Genomic DNA, 24,180 nt, shown 5'->3' on the forward strand with positions numbered 1-24,180 from the left:
CCACATGCTTCCCAACACTTGTTATTATGTCTTTTATACTTTAGCCATCCTAGTGGGTGTGTAGTGGTATCTTGTGGTCTTAATTTGTATTTCTTTGGTGGCTAGTGATGTTGAGCACCTTTTCACATTTTTATTGGCCATTTGTATATCTTTGGCGAAATGTCTATTCAAATCATTTGTCCATTTTTAATTGGATTGCTTGCCTTTTATTGCTGAGTTGAAAGAGTTCTTCATGTATTTCAGATATAGGTCCCTTATCAGACATACAATTTGCAAGTATTTTCTTCCATTCTGTGGGTTTTGTCACTTTCTTGATGGTGTCCTTCATTGCACAAAAGTCTATAATCTTGATGAAATACAATTTATCTATTTTTTTCTTTTGTTTCTTAGGCTTTTGGTATCTTATCTAAAAATCCTTTGCTAAGTTGAAGGTCATGAAGATCTACTCGTATGGTTTCTTCTAAGGAATTTATAGTTTTTGCTCTTACATTTGGGTCTTTGGTCCATGTTGAGTTAATTTTTGTATACAGTGTGAGATAAGGGGCCAAATCTATTCTTTGCGTGTGGCTATCCATTTGTCTCAGTAATATTTGTTGAAAATATAATTTTTTGGCATTGAAGACTATCCTTGGTATCCTTAGCAAAAAGCAATTGACCATAGATTTATGGGTTTATTTCTGAACAATTCTGTTGGTCTATCTTTGTGTCCAAACCACGTCTTGATTACTTTGCTTTGTAGAAAGTCTTGAAATCAGGTAGTGTGAGTCATTTTATTTTTGTTCTTCTTTTTCATAGTTGTTTGGACCATTCTGGGTCTTTTGCAACTCCATATGCATTTTAGACTGAGCTTGTCAATTTGTGCAAAGAAGCCTGTTGGAATTCTGATAGGGATTACATTAAATCTGTAGATAATTGGGGGAGTATTGCCATCTTAATGTTAAATCTTCTGATTCATGAACATTGGATGACTTTACACTTATTTAAATCTTCAGTTCCTTTCTATAATGCTTTGTAGTTTTCACAGTAAGTTTTGCATTTCATTTGTTAAATTTATTCCTAAGCACTTTATTCTTTCTGATGCTTTCATGAATGGAATTGTTTTCTTAATTTTACATTTGGATTGCTTATTGTAAGTGTATAGAAATAAAATTAACTTTTGTGTATTTATCTTACATCCTGCAACCTTTATTAAAGGTTGCAGGATGTAAGATCAATATTAATTTATATTAGTTACAATGTATTTAATTATTAGTTACATATTTTAGTTATAATATATTTATTAGTTACAATATATTTTAGTGGATTCCTTATGATTTTCTATACAAAAGATCATGCCATCTGCAAATATAGTTTTACTTCTTCCTTTTGAACACGAATCTAAATGCCATTGCTAGAACACTCAGTAAAATGTTGAATAGAAGCAGCGAGGGCACACATCATTGTCTTGTTCCTTATCTTAGGGGAAAGCATCTAGTCTTTCATCTTTAAGTATGTTAATTGTATGTTTTTTGTAGATGCCCTTTATCAAGTTGAGGAAGTTCCCTTCTATTCCCACTTTGGTAATAGCTTTTACTATGAAAAGGATTTTGTTAAATGCTTTTTCTGCATCTTTTGAGATAATCATGTGATTTTTGTTTTATATTTTATTGATATGATGTATTACATTATTTAATTTTCAGATGTTAAAACAATCTTGCATCCCTGGGATCACCTCTCTTGTTCGTGGTGTTTAATTCTTTTAACATGTTGCTAAATTCAGTTTGCTAGTACTTTGTTGAGGAATTTTGCATCCATATTCATAAGAGATATTGGCCTGTAGTTTTCCTTCTTTGTGATGTTTTTGTCTGCTTTTGGTATCACAATAGTACTAGCCTCATAGAACAATTTGGATTGTAATCCCTCCTTTTCTATTTTTAGAAGAGCTTGTGAAGAAGAATTCTTTGAAGAGTTTGTATTAAATCTTCTTTGCATGTTTAGTGAAATTCAGTGGCAAAGCCATCTGGACTTGGACCAGATAAGGGCAGTTTTTTGATTACTGATTCAATGTCTTCACTTGGTATAGGTCAATTCAGATTATCTATTTCTCCTTGAGTCAGTTTTGGTAATTGATGTTTTTCTAGAACTGTGTCCGCCTGATATAATTTGTCAAATTTGTTAACCACACAGTATTGAACAACCACTAAGGCCACAAACTTAACTTTTGCCTGGAAATTTTATAAGGAATCTTGGATTGGATTCTTTAAAACCTGTATATTTTTTGCCATCTTGGGACTAATAAATCACACCAAAAAAAAAAAAAGTCTCTATGACAGATTTCACCTGCTATATCTATAAATTTGGATGAATTCCATTTTTCTCAAGGTACCCCCACATGTGATACAATTCCTAGCATGCTAGGAATTGACCTTCCTTACCACCTATAAGCCTGGGTGGGACCTATAAGTCAAGCACCAAGCCAGTGTTCCTAGGAGGGCTTTATAGTCATTGGCTCCATAAGAATAATCACACTTTCTTTCCCAAATTACCATAATTTAACAACCATAATTCTCAAAAATGACATTCCTGGTTAAGGTCTTTAGTATATTTGAAGCAGAAACTAGTGGAATGACATTATCACCCAGAGAATCATTAATTCTTGTCCTTTCTCACTTTCTCTTCTTTAAAAATGACCCACCTCTGGAATACCAGGTATAAGAAATGGGCATAACAGGTAATGGTTTCTCTCTTGGCTTTAAAACAGCAAACATGTTGAAACTATCACCTGTTAAGTATAAAAGTCTGTAGAAAAAAACCATCCTCCTCATTAATTTTTGCCTGGGAAAAAAGTGGAGTTACCAGTTGTTTGTTTCTTCAAGTTACAGTTATAAGCATATAATTTCAGTGATTTCATAGATTCATGGATGCCAAACTACTCCTGCAAATGACTTAGGAGTACTTCAACCTTAAATAAATCCCTTTAGCCTACATTTTCAGCAAAGTTGAATGGATATTTTGTTTTTGAATTCCATCTATAATCTCTTTTCTCAGACCCCAGCTAGGAGCAATTTCTCAGGCCTTCTGAAAGCTCAAATACTTTCATCATACAACTTTGTTTTAAGATGTTTCTATTTGTTTCTATATGTTGCTATTTCAATTTGTCCTTTAGATTTTAAATTTCCTTTGACCTTTTTTTTCTTTATCTTATCTCAGGCTATATATTATATTCCATCCATTATTGTCTTAAATCTTCTGGAAACACATTTATATATGTAATCCCTAGTCTCTTGCTGTTTGTTACATCTTAGTCTGGTCAGTTTCCATAACAAAAATACCATAGTTTAATCAATAGAAATTTATTTCTCAGTTCTGGAGGATGGAAAGTCCAAGTTCAAGGTGCAGCAAGGTGCCAAGATTAAAATTTCATTCTGAGTCCTCTTCTCTTAACTTGTAGGCAGCTGCCATCTGGCTGTGTGCTCATATGAACTCTTCTTTGGGCATGTGGAGGGAGTGAGCTACCCGATGTCTCTTCTTACAGGGACACTAATCCTATTTTTTCAGGGCCCCACCTTTATGATCTCATTTAACCTTAATTACCTTGTTAGAAGCTCCATCTTAAATACAGCCACACTCGGGGTTAGGGCTTCAACGTATGAATTTGAGAGGGACACAAACACTCAGTGCTAACATGCTATTATTTCATTACAAGTTCTCTGTGTAAAACCCATTACCTCATAATAAAGCAAACAAAACATAACAACAAACTAAAATTTTCATTCCTTCTGTAAATCAGATAGTGCCCCCTTTTCTGAAATGAGTTCTGCAAAAATTATGTCATTTCTTGTCTATTTCCAGACAGTTGCTGATGGCTACCTACTTGATCTTCTTCATTGGATGACCAGTTTCCTCACAGGCTTCAAATTCTCTTTCCTTTGAGATTCATTTTGATTACTTTAAACTTTTATTTCTTTGTGTTCATGTAACAAATGCAGCCAGTTATTATTTTTCTCCTTTGGATTCTGTGTCCATGGAGCTTGCCCAGCTGTATCAGTCTTATTTTCACTGTTACTTAGTCATACAAAGTCTGTATAAGAATGTTCTTCATCTCTGAGGATGTACAAAGAGCTCTTTCTACACACACACAAAAAACTATTTGATCCAGGTCTACACATCCAGGATAGCTTTCTAGACTGCAGTTTACACTCCAGTGTGTGCTCCATAAATTTAGGGTAACCATATACATTTGTTTGCTCAAGTCTAGGTTTGTTGCTTATTGTCCTGGCATCAATTCCAGCTTAGCATTTGCAGTACTGGCCTCAGATCCATGAGAAAGGAGCTATGTTCTTCTTCTAGCACTTTAGAGACTCTAATTCTGGCTTTACTCTAGCTTGATCCCTTCCCATGTGACAAGGAAACATGTCCATCTAAAGCTTAACCCTCCCCTTCTAACATACCCTGAGAACCCTGGGACCCCAGAGCTTCCAGCCCCAGCGGTGTATGCTCATATCCAGGAACTGCATGAGTCTTTTGGCTGGATTCTCCTTTCATATGATGGACCTTGCCTCTTCTGTGCCCATCCCTTGTCTCAAGAAGGGGCCATGGGAGGGTGTTTACACTGAGAAGTGAACAGAACTCAGATGTGCAAGCTGAAATGAGCATTTACATCCACATGAGAGGCCCCATCAGTGCAAGGAGGAATTGGGGATGGACAAAAAAAGGGCCTTCTGAGGGCCAGGTGCCAGTTCATCCCATACCAGCATGTTCCTATACAAAACTCCAAGGATCCGAAGAATTCTGAGAAACCTAAATTTGAATATATCTTCCTGGATGTTTTGAATATTTATGTGTAAATATAGGTATAGGAAGTTACCAAATTATGTTGTGGCTTCCTTTATGTACTTGGAATATGTCAAATATACAGGCTTTAATTTGTACCCTTGCCTCAGTCTCCACAGATACTAGGGAAAAGCCTGAACAATTTTCTTAGAATAAACATTTATTAGTTTGGATATGAATTACATGTTCCTTTATTCACTTCTACTCTAAACCTTCCCTGACCCCAATTGAGAAGTACATATTAAACAGTTAAACCTTTCTTTTCTTTTCCTTTTCTATTTTACCCATAAATGTATTTCATCCTTTTATTATGCACACTAAACCACACAATTTCCCATTATTTTCAATCAGTCATAACTTAATAATTCTTGAAAATAACCATGAAAACAGCTAGTTTTACTCACGTTATTCTAATAACTCTATTGATCAAATATTATATCTGCATGGTCCTGTGACATGTGGGCCACCTCTGAAGGTAACCAACAATTTTTGTCTTTGACTTGCTAAGTGGAATTGCAATAGGGTTCCTCCAAAAGTCATGTTGCTTCCACTGATATATTTTTAAAACCAGATTCACTGCTATTCTAAAGATGGTTGAAAAGTCTTTATTCCCTGGTATTAACACAATAATAAACATCTACTGCATTCCTAAACATTGACTTAAACATCAGAATTTGGGGGGCTGTTGTTCTTTTTCTGGAGACACTGGTTCTCACGAAGAAGGCTCTTCCTCAAAGGATCCTCCCACTCCCTCCTGCACAGAAACTGTGCCTCCTCTATGCCTGTGTTCAAGCTCTAAATGTAGATGTTATGTAAGATAAATAGAAACTAACAGAAAACACTGCTTTCCCTTCCCTTCCCTTTCTGCTGTAAAAAAATGCACTCAGTTCTGTTCCATGTGAGACAGATTTGCCCTGTCTTTTATTTTTCTTAAACTTTCCTTCTGTAGCTGTCTGCAGACTTTTCTATACCCCTGTCTAAAGCTAAAGGAGAAAACACAGCACTCTGCATGACCAAAATACTTTGTTGGAGTCCTGCTACTGCTGATCCTTTGCAGACACTTACACCCCACTAAGATGTTCATGGGTTCTTTCTGCCCTGTAGTCTCCTTGTTTTGTGGCTCCTCACTGCCTCAGGCTCCCTGAATAGCTGTAACAATTGCAGAGACTTTCTTTTGCTCTACTTTACCTGCCCAATCAGATGCATTACCTTATTCCCTATATTACTCTGCTTCCTCTATATTGTAAGAACTTGGCACATGGAAGGCACTCAATAAATATGGTTTCTCTTTCCTCGTCTATTTAAAAATATATATTTGAAGCAGTAAGGCAAATGTAATCCTCAGCTGATTAATAAAATCAAACCTTTGCAAAATTATGTCAATATCATACTATTTTCAAAATATAAAGTTAAGACTAGAAATCAATGTCAGTATTTGATACTAAAAACAGTATCAAACTGCTCATACCAAAAAGAGACAATATAGAAGAAACTATTTCACAAGAAAGTCCCTCAGAAGACCTTTTGCTGTCACTTGATAATCAGGGTTTAGGGGAAGAATCTGTCAAATAAAAAGGAGCCAAAAGGCAAAGACATGGTTTTAAAATAATGGCTTCCAAAATAAGGAACTGGCAAAAGTTCCTTAGTACAATGTCCCATCTGCAAAACAGGAACATTGCTTTTCCTGACAGTCTATTGTCTCTTCTATCTCACAATGAAAGTACATTCATCCTTTTATACACTGATTCCTTCCTATTTGAGTAGTCAATCAGTGGCTGAAATAGAAAGAATCCTTTGCTGTTCTTTTCATTCAACTGATATGGCCACTCAGCTCTCTCACATGGTGGCCAGGTCAGGTCTCATTGGCTGCCTAACTCTGGAGCCATGCGCAGCAAGGTCAGAACATAGAACCAGAAATATGGAACCAAGTGGGAGTCATGACCCTGAACTGTGCTCCATGACCTTGACTTTTTTATGTGATCTTTGAATATACATTTCCTCAAATGAAGCCAGCAGTAACAATACAAAAAGTAGAAAACTCACTGTTTCTAAGAAGTTCTAAAGAATCGAGAGGTGTCAATTAAGACATAAAGTGACAGGTAAAGATTTGCAAAGCACGTGGAAAGAAATTTTAAACTCTAATGAATATGAAGATGTTGTATGATTAAGCAGGAAAATATGTAGTACTGTTGGTAACTTCCAGTAAACTATTAAATAAGCCATGCTTTAACTGTCACAGGTGTTAGCCCACAAGGTACCCTGGGGAAGAACAATTTATTCTATGGCTTCCAGAACACATTTGATTCACATCCTGTCTCCTATGTTGTTTTTCACAATGTATTGGGGTTGGCCCAAAAGTTCATTCAGTTTTTAAGTAAAAATAAAAGACATATTTTTCATTTTCACCAAGAACTTTATTGAACGACATATGCACTAACCGAATGAACTTCTTAGCCAACCCAATATTATATTTATCTGATTACAAGATAAGCATATTTTAGATGGGCTAAAAACCACCCTTCTTGCAAGGCTTCTATGGCCCTGGGGTTTGTGGGTAGAATTCAGGGGATACACGAATTTAGATGCATCTTTATTTTCATTAACTGCTGGCTGAAATTCAGTATCTCCTTCAATTACGAATGTAGGTATAAACCACAATAGCATTAGTAGTATCTGTGACTTTGTCACAATGTAAATCACAGATATTGTCATATTATATTGCAATTGTTGCAGATATCTGGAAGAACTTTTGATCACCAATATTTTAAAACTAGGATAGTCTAACAACTGCTCTTGGATCTTGTTAAATTTACTAATAAGGAAGCACATGTATTATGGTACTACAAATTTGTTTTTAATATTTGGATAACTAAATTTCCATATAATTTATTTCTTTAGTACACTATGTGTTTTATCTCAGATATTTAAAAATATTATTCTGACAAAAGATCCATAGGCTTTATTGTGTTGCAAAAGGGCTAAAAAATACACAAAATAGTTACAAGCCATAGTTTAGAAGAGCAGTAGTTCTCAGAATTGAACATGTTTCAAAAACCCCAGAGAGCTTGTTCGAACACCAATTTCTGAGCCCTATCCCCAGACTTTCTGATTCAGCCAGTCTGGGGGGACCTGAGAACTTGCATTTCAAACAAGTTCTCAGGTGATGCTGATTCAATTGGTCCAGGGACTATACTTTTTAAATGAATGCAACAGTATTGCTTGGAAGAAAGAATGGGCAGCTCTTAAAATCAAAGCCTAGGATTGTTTAAAAATATTATAGGGATGTTGGCAAGGAACAGTTCAGAAAAACTTGAAAATCACACACATTAAAATGTTCAGATGATTTTCTTGCTATCAGAGCACAGCAAATCCATTGTATGAAGATTTATATCTTAAACAGCTATTTTCTCTCATAACAATATAAATCAATAGAAAACATCAATACCATTAACAAAGATAAAACACAATTTTACCTTTCCTTGATTAAGGAAAGAAATCTGAAAGTTAAGACGTACATCCAAATGTATATCCTTCAAAACACAGCATCTCTAAATGTACCATGCATGTGAAGGCTAGCTTCTGAGTGATGAAAGATCCATTGTGATGATAGAGAACTCATTCTATTCCTCTTATTCTTACCCAGGTCACTTTTCAGAAACCTGTCCAAGACAGGATATTTTTAAATCCAATTGCATATCTTAATATAAACTGATGAATAATGAAGGGGCTTTACATTTATAATTCATTTAAATGCTGAAGTTTGATTTTGTATTTATAATTCAGAGTTAGTCTTGCTCCAAATTAGATTAGCTGCCTCTAGAGTCTTTAATTTCCTCTTGAGCATGTCTATTTCATCTTAGGCAAAGGTAACTTTAAAAACTTGGGTGGTGATAAACTCTTGTTTTACAGCCTCTTCTTGTAACTGTAGATTTTTAATTAACATTAGCTCCTGAATTATATTTGTGAGTGTTAATGGATAAGATTATACATTTAACAACTTTTCCTAGCAGAAGGAAGAGACAGATGCATAGACAGGAGTTAAAAGGGAACAAGATGGTGCGAATCAATACACATGGTATTCTCTACACACTATGTTCTAGAAATTGATGTCCAGCTCAGAATTCTAACACCATTTCATTCTCCTGGACCCAGTGTACACAAGCTCTTTGCCTATACTACCATTCTATTCAAACTTAGCTTACATATTAAAAGGAAAGGTAGGGGCTTCCTTGGTGGTGCAGTGGGTAAGAATCCACCTATCAATGCAGGGGGACATGGGTTCGAGCCCTGGTCTGGGAAGATCCCACATGCAGTGGAACAACTAGCCCGTGTGCCACGACTACTGAGCCTGCGCTCTAGAGACCACGAGCCACAACTATTGAGCCCACATGCCACAACTACTGAAGCCCATGCACCTAGAGCCCATGCTCTGCAACAAGAGAAGCCACAGCTATGAGAATACCGCACACCACAACGAAGAGTAGTCCCTGGTCACCACAAAGAGGAAGCCCGTGCACAGCAACAAAGACCCAATGCAGCCAAAAATTAAATTAATTAATTAATTTAAAAAAAGAAAGGAAAAGGTAACATTTGACTGAGTATAGATGGAGCTAGAGTGAGAAAAAATATGGGGACTAGCATTAATGTGTGCTAGTGAGATGAAATGTATATACACAAACAACATTCCCAGGATGGTGGGCAGCTGCCAGAGCTCAGAGGGAAGACACATCAATAAATATGTGGGAAAATCAGCAAATAGGTTTAGTAAATTTTTATATTATTTTTTAAGTTCTTTATTGGAATATAATTGCTTTACACTTTTGTACCAGCTTATGAGGTACACCAAAGTCAATCAGCTATATTTATACAGATATCCACATATCCCCTCCCTCTTGTGACTCCCCTGCCACACTCCATGTCCCGGCCCTCTAAGGCATCACCCATCATTGAGCTGATCTCCCTTTGTTATACAGCAACTTCCCACTGGCTATCTATTTTACAGTTGGTAGTATATATGTGTCTATGTTACTCTCTCACTTCGTCCCAGCTTCTCCTTCGCCCCGTCCCCCCAACCCCATGTCCTCCAGTCCGTTCTCTGAATCTGCATTCTTATTCTGCTCCTGTCACTGGGTTGAACAGTATCATTTTTTTTTATATTCCATTTATATGAGTTAGCATATAATATTTGTTTTTCTCTTTCTGGCTTACTTTGCTCTGTATGACAGACTCTAGGTCTAGCCACCTCATTACATATAGCTCCATTTCATTCCTTTTTATGGCTGAGTAATATTCCACTGTTTATTTATGCCATATCTTCTTTATCCATTCATTTGTTGATGGGCATTTAGGTTGCTTCCATGTCCTGGCTATTGTAAAGAGTGCTGCAATAAACATTATGGTACATGTTTTTTTTTGGATTATGGTTTTCTCTGGGTATATGCCCAGTAGTGGGATTACTGGATCATATGGTAGTTCTATTTGTAGTTTTTTGAGGAACTTCCAAACTGTTTTCCATAGTGGCTGTACCAACCTACATTCCCACCAACAGTGCAGGAGAGTTCCCTTTTCTCCACACCCTCTCCAACATCTGTTGTTTCTAGATGTTTTGATGATGGCCATTCTGACAGGTGAGAGGTGATACCTCATTGAGGCTTTGACTTGCATTTCTCTGATGATGAGTGATGTTGAGCATCTTTTCATGTGTTTGTTGGCCATCTGTATGTCTTCTCTGGAGAAATGTCTATTTAGGTCTTCCGGCCATTTGTGGATTGGGTTATTTGCTTTTTTGGTATTAAGCTTCATGAGCTGCTTGTATATTTTATAGATTAATCCTTTGTCCATTGCTTCATTGTCAAGTATTTTCTCCCATTCTGAGGGTTGTCTTCTTGTCTTGTTTATGATTTCTTTCACTGTGCAAAAGCTTTTACGTTTCATTAGGTCCCATTTGTTTATTCTTGATTTTGTTTCCATTATTCTAGGAGGTGGGTCAAAAAAGCATCTTGCTTTGATGGATATCATAGAGTGTTCTGCCTATGTTTTCCTCTGGGAGTTTTATAGTGTCTGGCCTTACATTTAGGTCTTTAATCCATTTTGAGTTTATTTTTGTGTATGGTGTTAGGAAGTGTTCTAATTTCATTCTTTTACATGTAGCTGTCCAATTTTCCCAGCACCACTTATTGAAGACACTGTATTTTTTGCATTGTATATTCTTGCCTCCTTTGTCAAAGATAAGGTGCCCATATGTGCTTAGATTTATCTCTGAATTCTCTATTCTGTTCCATTGATCTTCCTTTCTATTTTTGTGCCAGTACCATACTGTCTTGATCACTGTAGCCTTGTAGTATAGTTTGAATTCAGGAAGCCTGATTCCACCAACTCCATTTTTCCTTCTCAAGATTGCTTTGGCTATTCGGGGTCTTTTGCGTTTCCATATAAATTGTAAGATTTCTTGTTCTAGTTCTGTGAAAAATGCCGTTGGTAATTTGATAGGGATTGCATTGAATCTGTAAATTGCTTTGGATAATACAGTCACTTTCATGATGTTGATTCTTCAAATCCAAGAACATGGTATGTCCCTCCATCTGTTTGTGTGTCTTTGATTTCTTTCATTAGTGTCTTATAGTTTTCTGCATACAGGTCTCTTGCCTCCTTAGGCAGGTTTATTCCTAGGTATTTTATTCTTTTTGTTGCAATGGTAAATGGGAGAGTTTCCTTAATTTCTCTTTCTGCTTTTTCATTGTTAGTGTATAGGAATGCAAGAGATTTCTGCACATTAATTTTGTATCCTGCTACTTTACTAAATTCATCGATTAGTGCTAGCAGTTTTCTGGTAGAGTTTTTAGGGTTTTCTATGTATAATATCATGTCATCTGCAAAGAGTGATAATTTTACTTCTTCTTTTCCAATATGGATTCCTTTTATTTCTTTTTCTTCTCTGAGTGCTGTGGCTAAAACTTCCAAAACTATGTTCAATAATAATGGTGACAGTGGACACCCTTGTCTTATTCCTGTTCTCAGAGGGAAATCTTTCAGTTTTTCACCACTTAGAACGATGTTGGCTTTTGGTTTCTCATATATGGCTTTTATTATGTTGAGGTAATTTCCTTCTATGTCCATTTTATACAGAGTTTTTACCATAAATGGATGTTGAATTTTGTCAAAAGCTTTTTCTGCATCTTTTGATATTATCATATGGTTTTTATCCTTCAATTGGTTGATAAGATGTATCATGCTGATTGATTTACATATATTGAAGAATTCCTGCATCCCAGGGATAAACCCCACTTGATCATGGTGTTTGATCTTTTTAATGTGCTGTTGGATTCTGTTCACTAGTATTTTGTTGAGAATTTTTGCATCTAAATTCATCAGTGATATTGGTCTGTAATTTTCTTTTTTTGTGACACTCGCCTGGTTTTGGTATCAGGATGATGGTGGCCTTGCAGAATGAGTTTGGGAGTCTTCCTCCTTCTGCTATATTTTGGAAGAGTTTGAGAAGGATAGGTGTTAGCTCTTCTATAACTGTTTGATAGAATTTGCCTGTGAAGCCATCTGGCCATGGGCTTTTGTTTGTTGGGAGATTTTTAATCACAGTCTCAATTTCAGTGTTTGTGACTGGTCTGTTCATATTTTCTATTTCTTCCCAGTTCAGTCTTGGAAGATTGTATTTTTCTAAGAATTTATCCCTTTCTTCAGGTTACCCAAATTATTGGCATATAGTTGCTTGTAGCAGTCTCTCATGATCTTTTGTATTTCTGTGGTATACATTTTTACTTCTCCTTTTTCGTTTCTAATTCTGTTGATTTGCATCTTCTCCCTTTTATTCCTGGTGAGTCTGGCTAATGGTTTATCAATTTTGTTTATCTTATCAAAGAACCAGCTTTTAGTTTCATTAATCTTTGCTATTGTTTCCTTCATTTATTATTCATTTATTTTTGATCTGATCTTTATCATTTCTTTCCTTCTGCTCACTTTGGGGTTTCTTTGTTCTTCTTTCTCTAATTGTTTGAGGTGTAAGGTTAGGTTGTTTATTTGATATTTTTCTTGTTTCTTGAGGTAGGACTCTATTGCTATAAGCTTCCCTCTTAGAACTGCTTTTGCTGCGTCCCATAGGTTTTGGGTTGTTGTGTTTTCATTGTCATTTTTTCCTAGATATTTTTTGATTTACTCTTTCATTTCTTTAATGATTTCTTGGTTGCTTAATAGCATCTTGTTTAGCCTCCATGTGTTTGTATTTTTTGCAGTTTTTTTCCTGTAATTGATATCTAGTCTCATGGCATTGTGGTCAGAGAAGATGCTTGATATGATTTCAATTTTCTTGAATTTACTGAGGCTTGATTTGTGACCCAAGATGTGATCTATCCTGGAAAATGTTTTGTGTGCACTTGAGAAGAAAGTGTATTCTTTAGTTTTTGGATGGAATGTCCTATAAATATCCATTAAGTCAAGATAGTCTAAAGTGTCATTTAAAGCTTGTATGTCCTTATTAATTTTCTGTTTGGATGATCTGTCCATTGATGTAAGTGGGGTGTTCAAGTCTCCCACTATTATTGTGTGACTGTTGATTTCTCCTTTTATGGCTTTTAGCATTTGCCCTATGTATTGATATGCTCCTATGTTGGGTGCATAGATATTTACAATTGTTATATATTCTTCTTGGATGGATCCCTTGATCATTATGTAGTGTTCTTCCTTGTCTCTTTTAATAGTCTTTACTTTAAAGTCTAATGTGTCTGATATGAGTATTGCTGCTCCAGCTTTCTTCTGACTTTCATTTGCATGGAATGTCTTTTTCCATCCCTTTACTTTCAGTCTATATGTATCCCTTGGTCTGAAGGGGGTTTCTGGTAGGCAGCATATAGAAGGGTCTTATTTTTGTATCCATTCAGCCAGTCTCTGTCTTTTGGTTGGAGCATTTAATCCATTTACATTTCAGGTGATTATTGACATGTGTGTTCCTATTACCATTTTCTTAATTGTTTTGGGTTTGTTTTTGTAGGTCTTTTCCTTCTCTTGTGTTTCCTTTTAGAAAAGTTCCTCTAGCAATTGTTGTAAGGCTGGTTTGGTGGTGCTGAATTCTCTTAACTTTTGCTTGTCTGGAAAGCTTTTGATTTCTCCCTCAAATCTGAATGAGATTCTTGCTGGGTAGAGTATTCTTGGCTGTAGGTTTTTCTCTTCAGGACTTTCAGTATATCCTGCCATTCCCTTCTGGCCTGCAGAGTTTCTGCAGGAAGATCAGCTTTATCTTTATGGGTTTTCCGTTATATCTTACTTGTTGCTTTTCTCTTGCTGCTTTTAATATTTTTTCTTTGCATTTAATTTTCATTAGTGTGAGTAATATGTGCCTCGGTGTCTTTCTCCTTGGGTTTATTCTGTATGGGACTCTCTGTGCTTCTTGGACTTGGTTAATTATTTCCTTTCCCATGTTGGGGAAGATTTCCACTATAACCTCTTCAAATATTTTCTCAGACTCTTTCTTTTTTTCTTCTTCTTCTGGGATGCCTATGATTTGAATGTTGGTGTGCTTAATGTTGTCACCAAGGTCTCTGAGACTGTCTTGCATTCTCTTAATTCTCTTTTCTCTTTCCTGCTCTGTGGCAGTTATTTCCCCCATTCTATCTTCCAACTCACTTATTCGTTCTGCCTCAGTCATTCTACTGTTTATACCATCTAGAGTATTTTTAATTTCAGTTATTTTGTTTTCCATTACTGTTTGTTTGCTCTTTAGTTCTTCTGAATCTGTATTAACTGTTTCTTGTATTTTCTGTATTTTGTTATTGAGATTTTGTATTATCTTTACTATCATTACTCTGAATTCTTTTTCAGGCAATTTTCCTTTTTCTTCTTCATTTATTTGTTCTTGTGGGTTTTTTCCTGTTCCTTTGCCTACATGGTGTTTCTTTGTTTTCTCATAGTAGTCCAACCTTCAGAGGTTGCTTGACCTGGCAATAAAGTGGTTTTAAGAAGACTGTCCAAGCCCCAGACTAATGGCAGAGTGTTGAGTCAAACAAATACTAAGTCAAGGAAACATACACATGTATAAGACACACAAATACTGAATCCAATAGAACATAAGTCACTACAAAGATCTGACTGAAGAACCCCAGTATGCTATCAGACATTGAAAGAGGAAAACAACAGAAATTCATAACCAAAACAGAACAAAACAAAAACAAAGGCAAAAACAAGCAAACAAACAAAAAAATAACACCACACACACAAACACAAATCCAGGGAGACACAGAAAGCTGGAATCAAACATAATAAAGAGCTAGAGTACTGCCAGATGGACTGAAGCTTATCAGAATGAAATCAGACAATTATACTTAGAACTAAGATAAAGGCAAAAACCTAATAGTAAATACCAAAGCAGTGTGTCATCTGGAGAATAAAGCAAGGAAACAGAGCAGACTGATAATATTGCTTACAAGTACATTAAGATAAATAAACTAAAAAAGGATAGAAGACAGGGCAACAGAAGAGCATAGTGTGACTGGAAATATGAAAAGAAAAAGAAAGAAATAGAAATGTATAAAAGATAGATGAAAAGAAGGTAAGAGATACAGTCAGCACTACAAAAAACTTAGAAATAGAAATACATAAAAAGGCTAAAAATAAAAATAGGATAAAAAATAAAATAAAAAAATGTTATAAAACATGTAGATCCCTTAGGACTATGATCTTAATTAATAAAAAAAATAACAAAAAACTAGAACTGACCCCAGAATGCATCAGATCAATAGAATTATTACTAATATTTCTGCTTCCTTGGGGTCTCTGCTGTGTCATTCTACCTGCCTTGGGCTTTTTGTATTTTTCTGCAAGCAGCAGAACTTCCTTTATTATTTGTCTGTAAGCACTGGTGTGTGGTGAGAGAGAGGGTACAGTAGTGGCTCGTTACCCTGGGAGTGAGTGAACAGTGGCGTCCTGCCTGGGTCATGGCGGCTTGGGCGGCTCAGGCCGAGAGCGCGACTCCAACTGCAGCTCCTTCCCCCTGCTACAACTCTGCCAGGTGCCCTGCCTGGGTCACAGTGGTTCAGTCGGCCATGGTGGTGCCTATTGTAGAGGAATGCCAGTGGCTCAGGTGTAAAAAGAATGTCTCCAGAGCTGGGCCATTCTGAGAGCTTTTGGCTCTCAGCTGCAGGAACTCTAGGCCAGCCGCGCCCGGGGGCCTTTGTTATCCCTGAGTGCATTAGCTAGGCCCACAGGTGTCCTTCCTCTGTCCATTGCAGGCACAGAGAGAGAGGCTATGCCCACAGCTCCTCCCCCCTGCTTGTGAGTCAGCAGTATCCAGCTGCCACTATGGCCTCTCAGCTTTCTGTGGTAGGCACTCTCCACTGCAGATTTCTCCCCTCCTGTCCTCTCAGTCTATCTGCCCATTGCCAACGTTTCTCACCCTGAACCAGTTCTCCAGTTCCCACTCTCCAGCTCCCAGATTCCCTGTTCAGCTGTGAATCGACATCTCATTCCAGGCATGCTGAGCCATGGTGGGGACACTCTGTGTGTTTCTCACTCTTTCCCGTCTGCCACAGCTCAGTCACTTCACCCTCTTTGAACAGTCCTAAATGCTTCCCTTCTGACCCAGGGAAATTCCCCATTGGAGAAGGGGTTTCCCCATCAGATAAGGGATGTTTCCCCAAATTGGGCAATCTCCCCTCTGATTTAGATCCCCCCACCCTAGGGTGTGGGACCTGTCCCTTTCCTTTCTTCTCCTCTTTCTCCTTTTTTTTCCCCCTCTGTGCTACCTGGTTATGTTAGGATCTTTGCAGTCCTTTCTGGTGTCCGAGGTCATTTGCTGGTGTTCAGCTGGTTTTCTGTGGGAATTATTGTGTCTTTTGGTGTATTCCTGATGCATCTGTGGAGAGGGATGCATTCCACATCCTTCTACTCCACCACCATCTTTCGCTCCTGGTTTAGTAAATTTAAATAAGTCCTGCCAAATTTGACTGCAGGCATTTAGAATTTGAGAATCCCAAGTAGAAAATCACTTAGATTTCTCAAAGGATAAGGCCTGGATCATTTCACTGTTAAACATTAATTTTTACTGACAAAAGAAGCAACAAGGAAAATGTCTGAAATGCAGATGCTAAACTATAAAGGAAAATGACTTCTTAGTTTCCTTTCTTATCAAAATAAATGAAAGTTTTCATTAGCATCCAAAATCTCTAAGACATTCCAAGACTATTCTAGTTCAGAGAATAAGGAGCTGGGAAAAGTATTAGTAGAATCATCATCTCTGATTTTTCCAAGTGTTGAAAGGAAGATGAACACTTATTAGGTAGTAAATGATAATAGCTCACCACTTGATTAATTTGATATCTTTCTCTTTCTCATGAAAAACAAGGAAAAGATAATGTAGCTCTGAAACTTGCAAAATGGCTGGGGTTAGTTATCATTTCATGTTTTCTCATTTTCTTGTCCATTGAATCCACTTTTTAAAGTGATTGCCTTCAGTGAAATAGAGAATACTTAGTGTTTCTGTCATAAAGGGAGAAAATCTCAATCTTGCAGAAAATATTTTGAACTATTAGATATATACAAATCTTAATAAATCTAATAAAAATCACTGAAACCCCTAAAGGGATTTTACGGTTGAGTACCTCTATGTGAAACTGTAAGCTGAGGCTTCCCAAGTAACTGATCTTGAGAGCAAGCACATACCAAAGGAGTTTCAGAAAACAATTGCTTTTCTGGATGCCTGGTAACAATTGGTGGGAAATGCAAAATATAAGAAGAGAAATTAGATCAAAAGATGAAGGCAGTGGTGAGGAGGAATTTTAAAGGAGAAGCAGGCTGGGTCATGCAGTGTTCAGCTGCACAGGATTCCACGTTAGAAAGGCCACTGTGCTAATTCTAGTTCTGTCATTTTCTACCTTAGCCAATTTGATTAACTTGGGTTGTATCTTTGTTTCTTTTGGTCCTCAGCAAGAAGGCATAAATGGCAACTTTTAGAACTTTGTATGAATTAAATTAGTTGATATTTATAATGTCTAGTGGGGTGCTAAGAACTGGAGGATATTTTAGTGAACACAGTTTTAGAATTAGGCTTGGTAAATAGCTGCTATTGTATTATGTATTTTGCTAGACACATTATGTTATAATTACTATAATAATTACTATATCAAAATTGTGCCAAACTTTCTTAACTATTTCTTTAATATTAGTTCATGTCTTCTTAATTCATAACACTGCAAGGCAGGTATTTTAATTCTTAGTTTACCTACTGTGAAATTGTGGAGAAATTAAGTCATTTGTCTAAAAGTCATGTAGCCATAAGTGAGAAAGTGAAGGATTATATCTGGGGCCAGACTTTCATACTGCTTACAATTGGATGTATCATTTGTTTTTTTGTTTTGTTTTGTTTTGTTTTTAATTTCTATTTTTATTTATTTATTTATTGGCTGTATTGGGTCTTCGTTGTTGCACATGGGCTTTCTCTAGTTGTGGTGAGTGGGGACTACCCTTCATTGCAGTGTGCGGGCTCTTCATTGTGGTGGCTTCTCTCTTGTTGCAGAGCATGGGATCTAGGTGCATGGGCTTCAGTGGTTGTGGCACATGGGCTCAATAGTTGTGGCTCACGGGCTCTAGAGCACAGGCTCAATTGTTGTGGCACACAGCTCAGTTGTTCCACCGTGTGTGGGATCTTCCCAGACCAGGGATCGAACCCATGTCCCCTGCATTGGCAGGAAGATTCTTAACCACTGCACCACCTAGGAAGTCCATATTACTTATTTTTAAAGATTAGTAGTTAAAACATGAAGAGAACATTTGTGTTTCTAATTGATGCATTTAAAAATTCACTTATGCAAATCCCATTTTATATAAGAATTTTAGGTAATAATGTGTGGCTGTTGATAGTGGGTGAGTGGTGGGGATAATTGGGAGAATTTTCTATAGAACTGTCATTTCAAGTAACCAGCTCTTGGTAAACATTTTGATGGAAATCCCCATTTTGTTAGAACTAAATCCCATTCAGTTCAGGTTTTTGATTCGCTAAAAAGAGGTTATGGACCAGATGGTGATAGATGTTATATGAAATGCATCTTTAACAGAAATGTCATTCTTAGAGAGAGGGTTGCAATGTAAAGCCTGAACCTAAGCATAGTGGCCTACCTGTAATGGACTATTTTGCTGACAAAATTATTGATACTGGAGAAATCTCCTCATTTCACTGCAATATATATCATGATATATATTGTCGATATTTGTGTGCCAATCCCAAGCACATAGAAGACTTTTCAAAAATGCTTATTAAATAAATAAATAAATGGGTTGATTAAAATCTTTCACACTTACTGCTTTTACCAAGGGCACTACTGTCCTCTTACTCCTCCACCTCTGTAGAATTTGCTAAGTTTGACAAGTTGACTTCTTTAAACTCTCTTTAACTTCTATGATGTTATTGGTTTTTTTGTTTCCCTACCTAGTTTTGTGATCATTGTTTTCTCTGTCACTTTTACTGACTGTTCCTCTTGTAACCATCTCATAAGCTCAACTTTTTGCTGATTGCCCTCAATTACCTTTTTCAATTATATTCACTCTCTGAGTGACCCCAATCAGTGCCATGGTTTCAAGTATTATATTTGAAGAAACAGAAAAAAACAGAAAGAGGAGGGGGGAGGGTGTTAAAGAGAAAGAGGGAGGGAAGGAAAGAAGGAAGGAAGAAAAAGAAAGAAAGAGAGAAAGAAAGAAAGAGAGAAAGAAAGAAAGGAAGAAAGAAAGAGAAAGAAAGAAAAAAGAAAAGAAAGAAGAAAGAGAGAAAGAGGGAGAGAGGAAGGAAAGGAGACATGGAGGGAGGGAGGCTTTTGTAACCCGGTTACAACTTATTTCTCTATCCACCTTTTCCTCCCTTCTCTATGGTTTTGTGCCAAGCACACTGACCTCCTTGTTCCCTGAACACACAACATGCTTTCAGAATGTTGTGCCTGGAATACCCCCCTCCATCTCCTCCTCTTGGCAAACTCCTGCCCTTCACTCAGCGCCAGTTCAAATGCATCTCATCCGTGGCCTTTCCTCACTCCCTCAGGCAAGTAGTTGTTCTGATTTCCTCTCCCAAAGGAGTCATGCCCACACAGTGATTATATCAGTGGTTACATGCTATAGCAGTAATTGGTTTTGAAATCTGTCTTCTCCATTACACTGCTTTATTCATTTGTGCCTCCATCTCTAATATAATAATTGTACAGTAATTTGAATTTATGCACACATATATGAATATTTGCAGGCCAAAATTTCATTCAAATATGCTTTTAAAATTATTTCATTTGTCCTTTCAGCTTAATGTTATAGTGGTCAGTGTAATAATGATTTACTTAGTTCAAAATATTGGTAAAATAAACCCTAATGTAATTTTAATTATTTAAAATAAATGGTTTATTTAAATATTTTATAGTTTTAAGAATGATGTTCACTAATATAATCTGCATGCCACCTTTCAGGCATGCATAGATTCATCAATATGAATTCCATCTCTTACCATAGATCTGCTTCTTAGTCTTACTGTGCCAGCCTTCATGATAGGTTATTAGTTACAGTTTCTCTTACTATTGCTAAGTCTACAAGTTACAGCCTATTCGTGTATAATTTTTAAAATTTATTTGGCTTGAATATTATAAGTAAGTTATAATTGAATAAATACCCCTCAAGGAGGAATCTGTTGGCCTTAGAGAATAAAATCTATGGCTTTACAGATGGAATTTTATGAAAGATATTGTGGGTATTTCAATCATCTATTCTACTTCCTTGCAAAGGTAATATTTAGGAATACTGATGTTTACTAGGAACTACAGTAACTAACTTCCATTCAGTTGCAATATCCTGCCTGACTTGTAATTATGTTATTTTTACTTCACACATGTATTCAAAAATATTTATTCAGTTTCTATACTGTGCAAGGTACTGTTCCACAGATGCAATCAATGGTGAACAAAGATAGACAGTGTGCCTGTCCTCACAGCATTTACAGTCTACTATTATTAGGTCTATTGGCCAGGAGATTTGCAAAGCACTGCAGTGCTAAAAATGCATCATTAAAAATTCCTGTAATTAACAAAAATTTTAGATAAAAAGAAGTCAGCATGCTATGTATGATGAAAGAGAAAGAAGTTAGGAAATTCAGTAGTTAAGGTAGCTATTAAAAAAGTGGGATGTGAAGGTTTTAAAAGGTATATAGGAGGTGATTGGGAAAGTTTTATTTATGCAATTACACCACCAGGTAATCTATCTTAAAGAAAGAGCAACCTTCACAAATTCAACAAATTCATATTAGAAATATAGAAAAGGAAAAGGACATCCATTTTCTTATTCTTCACCCCCAAATAATAAATTGTCCATGACAGTGTGAATATACATGTAAAATACAGTCTAGAACTGTAATACAGAAGCTCTTACAATAAAGCAGTTTTCAAGGCAATTCTAATAAACATGATCAACATGCTCCTGCGCCCTATGGTGATTAGGATGAACGGTTGTTAGATATTATTTTGTCTACTAATATGCATTTAGGTATACAGATGAGAAAGAAGAGTGAGATGGAAAAACAAGGGTTCTTAACGTGGGCCCCACAAATGGACTTTAGGACATGAAAATAATTTGCAGTATTTTTTTTAATGGAGAAAGAGTCAGTAACATTCATCAGATTCTCCAAGGAACCTATAATTACCCAGAAGTTTAAGAACCCAAAAAGATGGAAAGTAAGGGAGAGAGAGAGAGAGGGAAATACATCAGAGATAAAATAAGTCCAAGGCAATAATTAGGAGTACTTTTGAGAGTCCAATTTTTTTTAAAGTTTATAGAATTCCAAAATAAAACAGGATATTTAAAAAATAATTAGCTCTCAAAAATGTTGCTATTTTGTTTACTATTTGGAATAGAGATAAAGGGGTAACTGAAACAGAGAAAACTTCCTCTGTCATTTAGATGTTTTAGCATTTGCTACAAACAACTTTCAGGAAAGTATTTTTACATCTACAATTATCAAAATCATCTCAGTCAAGACTTGCCTTCGGTTTATTCATAAAAACTTTACTTTGAATTTTGCTTTTAAGGATGCCTGAAGTTGTAATTTGTATTTTATGTCATCATTATAATGTAAATTAAGTATTGTACATGGATCAATAAGGTGTTTCAGAAGCAAAGAGATTAAAATCAAATTCACCCACGTCACTCTGACCTATTTTTCCAAATGATTAAAAGGTGTTAGTCAAATTAAATGCAATAACATCTATATATTTTGAAGGAGTAGTTTTTGAATATAGCATATGTACCATCCTTTTCAGAGTTTTGAGAGTTTACTTAATAAATGAATTACAGCTCTTCTTTACTGAAGTCACTTCCTGATAAACAGCCAACACGAAGAAATAAATAAATATAAGGCGGTTTGTGAATTCCAGGCTTCTTGGCTAGTCACAATTGATGTGTTGTTATCTTGGCTTGAGGACAATAGTCATAAGTACTTTCCTCTAAACAGCTGAATTCAATCCAACCCAGAAAGTCATAAATTTATGAATCTGTTGTAGCAAAAATTAAGATTAGCAAAAAAGACAAATGCCACTGGAAAAATATTTTTCAAACACTTCCTATTTCCCCACTCCCCTTCCTTGTTTCATCAAATTGGAATCACTCACGATTTCAAAGGAATCACAGATTGAATTGTACTTTCCCAGCCACTGTTTGTCCACTGAGTTAAGCAAACGCATACGTAGCCAGAAAACAACTTTCTTTTTGTATATGTGGCTTTTCATCTGTATTAAAATAATTCCTTTAGTTTTGCTTAAAAACTGTGGTTATTACATCATTATAAACATATTTATGTACATTTATTCTAGATGGCAGTTTCTGAGAGATGTTTAACTGATGTTAAAATAATTATGCCCTGAGTTATAATTTACTAGATTTGAACAAATAAAAAATTGTTGATCTTTATATTTCTCAATTTTCAAAACAATATTATTAATTCAGTAATACAAACTAAAATCATATTTATATCACTGGTGACTATAGAAAATGGTCAATAATCCCAATGAATCTTAAAATTACTCAATTCTCGAACAAAAAGTTGAAGAAAAAAGGTGTGTGTGTGCGTCAGTAGAGAGAAAAAGAAAAGTCATATAGAGAACGAGGAAATATAAGACCTTGAGGTGCTCAGCAACGAACTTGAAAGTCTAGGAATAAGAGAATCAGTGGGTTAGGTGGAGAATTTTTATGAGGGATAAAAGAGCACTGATTGGAAAGAAAACTGCATGATGCGACTAAACTTTCACCAGAGATCATCCTGCTAGGATAGATAAAAGGGGACAAATAAAATAAAAATTTTTTCTCAGAGGAATACAGAGAAATATTTTGTAAGATTTTGATTATGAAAAGAGAGAGAAGGAGGGGATAGGGAAGACTGAAATTTTATGCCCAAGGGCCTGGAAAGATGATCACTGAAGTCATGCAAGAGAAGGAATAGTGAGAGAACATTTAAAGGAAAACAGATGGTCTAAGGTCAAACTTGATAATAGCCATAGTAGAGAAGTTATTAATGCTAATTTTAAATTATAACATGTGTATAGTGCATTTTGTGTCATCAGTGTTTTCACAAGCACGTTACCTCATTTGACTTGATAGGGAAGAGGAATGGCCATGTAAGAGCAAGAAGAAAAGCCGAGGTTAACCAGACAGTAAATTATCATTTAGACTGTTAGGAAAAAATTAGAGAACAGCTAATACCATTTATTCAGTGTTACTCTATGTGCTTGACATGATGCTAAGTTTTCTAAATCTATCTTCTTAATCTTCACAATAAATTTTTCAAACAGTTATTATGTCTCCATTTTTCAGATGGGAAATTGAGATTCACAAAGCTTTTGCAATTTGCCAAGATCACATAACTAGGAAACAGCAGAGCTAGCATTCATCCCAGACATGACTGGCCAGAACATTTAACATATTTAAAAAAAAAATCCTAGGTCAATAAATGCTGGGGGACTTTTTTGAAACAGTAACAAAAATTAAGTTTCTTCGCCATTCAGCACTGTACTATTTTGGTTAAAACGTAAATGAATCAAAAATAATCTATACATAGTTATAAAAAATTTGTAACTGTGGTGAATGATATTAACTAGACTTGTGATGATCATTTTGCAATATATGCAAATATTGAATCATACGTTGCACACATGAAACTAATATAATGCTATATGTCAATTATTCTTCAATAAAAAACAATCTATAAATTCTATGCACTAAGAAAAAAAAAGTTAGGTGAACACATTTATTTACATGTTCTACATATCAAGTTCTCTCCTAAGTACTTTGCAACACAATCTTTACAATTTCTCTGATATTACAACAATTTCATTCCCTAATGTGTCACTGCATTACCCA

This window comes from Hippopotamus amphibius, chromosome 8 (genome assembly GCF_030028045.1).
Source record: "Hippopotamus amphibius kiboko isolate mHipAmp2 chromosome 8, mHipAmp2.hap2, whole genome shotgun sequence".
Classification (NCBI taxonomy): Eukaryota; Metazoa; Chordata; class Mammalia; order Artiodactyla; family Hippopotamidae; genus Hippopotamus; species Hippopotamus amphibius.